The sequence below is a fragment of the Petaurus breviceps genome, unplaced genomic scaffold (genome assembly GCF_028583685.1).
Source record: "Petaurus breviceps papuanus isolate PSGF00001 unplaced genomic scaffold, PetGlider_PUasm1.0 90865, whole genome shotgun sequence".
NCBI classification, from domain to species: Eukaryota; Metazoa; Chordata; class Mammalia; order Diprotodontia; family Petauridae; genus Petaurus; species Petaurus breviceps.
In genome coordinates, this window is record NW_027187367.1 from 9750915 (window position 1) to 9755170 (window position 4256).

Sequence of the window (4256 nt, forward strand, 5' to 3'; positions counted from 1 at the left end):
AAAGTTCTGGGGGGGGGGGGTGTCCTTCCCCTCACACAGCTCCAGCCCCTGCTTCCAAGTACAGAGAGGGGGCTGGGCAACAAAACCAACAAGGTGCGGTCCCTGGGGATCCAAGGCACTTCATCCCACCCACCATAGTCACAAGTCCATCCTCCCCCAGGGTCCCAAACTGTGGGATGCAGCAAGGAAACACATTCGGTGCCCCTGCTTTGCTGCTCAGTTCTTATCTTTTCCTGTGGCTGAATTCCGAACTCCTGGGTTCCTTCTCCTCCCGCAGGTGGCAGCCGCTCCTGGCTTCTGCCCAGGTCCCGATGCAGGCAGCTCACCATTCCTGCTCTCAGCTCAGCGAAGTCCGCACACAGGCCATTCTTCTCTCCTGGTCCATGGCTCCACAGAGTCACAGCTACCACAACTGGGAAACAAACAATTATCCCAGCCCCCATACTTTCCTTTTACTCTGCAGATCCTGTTCCTGACGCCATTTTGTAGCAGTAAGCACCCCAAGTGTCCTCAGGGTGGCTGCCCATACAGGTTCTTGGATCTGCTTTGTTAAAGGAAAGCAACTCAAAATGGGTTAACAAGCTTACTTTAATCAGTCAGACATATATCGTTTACCTTGTTCAGGGGAAAAGGTCAGCACCCCGAACTTCAAAGTATACAGGCAGAATTATCAAGACAGAAACAGATCAAGTAGACAGATTTCCAAACTGTGCAACCATTACATCCATACCCAGTCAACATCTGGGTTTTTCAAAGCCGGGGGGGCCCTGGACAACGGCTTCCCAGAATACAGATCAAATCACAGAACACTTCTCAAAGTGAGCCCCCCAGAAATGTATAATTAAAAAAAAAAAGTGTGGACTGATCAATGGACATCCAGCTTCACTGGTAACTCTCATTGCAAAGTCAGGAGAAATTGAGGAAGGTCCCCAACAAATTATGTGGACACTCTATGGGAGGATGTGGACAAGAATCACACAAGACAGACAGGCATGAATGGATTGTTTTACATAAATGGAGGAATGTCCCAATAGATGAGATCATGGACCCATTTGGGGATATTTTCTGATAGCAAATAATGTGAGGCAACTAGGTGGCACATTGGATAGAATGCCACACCTGAAGTCAAAAACACTCATCTTCATGAGTTCAGATCTGTCCTCAGACACTTACTAGCTGTGTGACCATTGGCTAATCACTAAACCCTGTTACAACAACAATTTGATAAATATCGGATGACTGAATCAGCACAATTTATACCCCCAAAAGCATACTTCAACAAAAGCTCCCACTGTAAAACTCAATTCTTTGATATTACGCTGTGTCCAGTGTTATTATATTGTGCATTTGTGGTTATATAGTGCTGTCTGTGGGATAGAAAAAGTTTGCCTGAAAATCTGTCACCAGTCTGCCACATTCCTGAGATCCCCACTGTTAGCATAATTCCTTACAGGCTTCCTCCGAACACGTATTTTTTAACTTAATTGGAATCATAAAATACTACTGCTTAAAAGGATTTTTAAAATTGTATAGTGCAACACTCATTTTACTCATGAGGAAAAGGAATCCCAGAGTAGTTAAATGACCTAGCTATAATCACACAGAATTGAGACAAGGTTCCTGAATGATAGTTTAGTATTCTTTTCACTGCATTAGGTATCAGGTAACTGGAAGAGGTCATAATTCACATTTAGTACAAACTAGTTTCTCTGATTAACCCAACATCTATTGTCAGATAGCAGAGAGCAGACCACTTGAGGAATGTGACACAAGAGGAACAAGTTTTACTTGAGAAAATGAATTAGGAAAAAGCCAGAAGAAGGAATTAGCATCACAGTTAATGACCCTGTGGTAAGTATCGAGCAGCATGAAGGCACTGAGCATGTAGCAGTGGTAGACATAACCAAAGGAGGGTTAACCCTGAAATTTTGCATAGTCCCAATGCTTTCTTCCAGCTACAATCTTCCAGACTTACCCAGTCTCCATCATTAGGACAACTGGTCAGTTATTATGATATAATATAACATAATGCAATATATAATATAATAATAACTTTTGTGTTTTATATAGCACTTTAATCTTTATAAAATGCTTTACATGCATTCTTATTTGGCCATCTTAACAACCCTGCAGGGCAGACAATACTATTATCCTGGATATACACAGAAAACTAAGGTAAAAGAACTTGTCCAAAGTCACAGAGTTAATAGTTGGTAAAGATTGAACTTAAAGCCACATCTCACTCCAAATTCAGTGCTCAATTCAACTTGACCACATTCTCTTGCTTTTTTTTCCTAAAAGCTTGCATTAATTAAAGCTCCAATACATTGCATAGTCAGGGTCACACACAGAGGGATAAAAAGATTCCCTGAGCCAAAAATATCATCCTCACAAATATGCCTAAAACATTATCGTTACAATCCCTTTCTTGTATTTATGTCATTATATTTTGAAGGATTCACTTTTAAATAGCTAAATATGAAGACCAATAATCAAGCCATTATCAACCATTATATACTTTAGGCATCAATTGATCTGCTAGACTGTAGCCTCCCTTCAGTCAGGAATCAAAATTTTAAATCTCTCATAGGCTCACAGGATTTGGTGATTGAAGGAACAGTGAAGTAACTGAGACCCAGAGAGAGAAAAGTGGCAGTAACCCCAAACTGTAGAACTAGAATTTCAACCCAAGTCTTCTGACTCCAAAATGTAAGTCTCTTTGTACTGCCCCAAGCAATACCTAGTGTTCTGAATATACTAAGCAGATTAATAAATATTTCTTAGATGAATAAATTAGGGTAATAAGGGGACATGACAGAAGTTGACTAATTTTTTGTTGTTACTGGGTTTTTGGGGAGAGGGGTAGAAGAAAGCTCCAAAGCAGTGGTTTCTATCTGTCACAAGAGGGTAGCCTTGGACAGCAGAGGGACTGTATGTGGGCACTGAATGAATGAATGAATGAAGCATTTATTAAACACATACTAAGCAAAGTTATGGGGCAGCTAGGTGGATAAAGTGCCAGGTCTGAAGTCAGGAAGACTCATTTTCTTGAGTTCAAATCTGACCTCAGGCACTAACTAGCTGTGTAATCCTGGGCAAGTCATTTGCCCCTATTTGTCTCAGATCCTCATCTGTAAAATGAGTTGGAGAAAGAAATAGTAAACTACTCCGGGATCTTTGTCAAGAAAACCCAAATGGGGTCACGAAGAGTTGGACACGACTCAACAAACGTGCAAAGCACTGTGCTAAGTGCTGTGGATCCAAATAGAAAAGTTAGACAGTCCCTGCTCTCAAGAAGCTCACATTCTAATGCGGGAATTGGGAGGACTAAGTGCCATGAGGTGAAAGAGGGGTGAAAAGACAGGGGACAATAAGGACCACAGAGCCACTTCGCAATTTTACCTGAACAACAGTAAGCATTTATTAAGTGCTTACCATGTGCCCAGGGCACTGGGCATTGGAGATACAAGCAATACAAGTCAATTTCATTTCAACAAATATTTAATAAGCCAACTATTAAGGGAAGGCCTGAAAACACGAAGATAAAAAGTGACATAGCCCTAGTTCTTAGAGAGTCCATATTCTCACAACCTGCATCATTTGTTAGCGAACCTCTGAATTGCCCATTTTCTCTCTAGACCTGTCCCCAGAAGCTCCGCAGGTCGCGACGGTACTTCCGTCCTGACAGTACCCTAGATCGCCAGGTTGGTGGCTGCCAGCACTTGGGTACTGGCCGGCTTCTTTCAGTGCCCTCTTGGCGTCCTCACCGCCTCCCAATCCCCCTTAGAAGAGTAGAATGATTTATCCAGAGAGGAAAGCAAGAGAGACTGAGTCTCAACGGTTGCCATAACGACGCCAAGCATCAGGAACACCTCCCAGGCGCGGCGTCATGACGCCATCACGCCCCCTAGCTCTAGGTTCCCCGGGTCCCCTCTACCTTGGCGTCAGCCCTCGAAGGGGGAGGGGCGAGGCTGGGACAGGGAGGGAGCCTCTGAGAGACTCAGGCTAGAGCCGTGGTGGCCCAGGCTCCACTTGCCCCGGAACCAGGTTAAGCAGAAGAATCGCCTCACCAGGGGCGGAAGCTGGGCGCACTGTGCTGTAGTCATGCAGGTTCCGGGGTGGCGATAGGGGCGCGGCCGTCAGGCGGGCGGGTGGGGTGGGGGCTCCAGCCCCGGAACCTGTATTTCAGGCGAGGCAGCACAGCGCGCGGGCGGGAGGGCTATGGCGCAGGCGGGTTGCGGGGCCGGCGCTGGTAG

At 44.9% G+C, this 4256-nt stretch overlaps 1 protein-coding gene across 1 annotated transcript in view; it reads left to right on the top strand.

Annotated features, from left to right (window-relative positions):
* Nucleotides 1-2826: 2826 nt before the first annotated feature.
* ZNF76 (zinc finger protein 76) overlaps nucleotides 2827-4256 on the top strand; it is a 36717-nt gene continuing 35287 nt past the window's right edge. The window contains exon 1 of the mRNA XM_069073512.1: nucleotides 2827-4047. The gene's annotated coding sequence lies outside the window, so the exon portion shown is untranslated. The remainder of the gene's footprint in view (nucleotides 4048-4256) is intronic.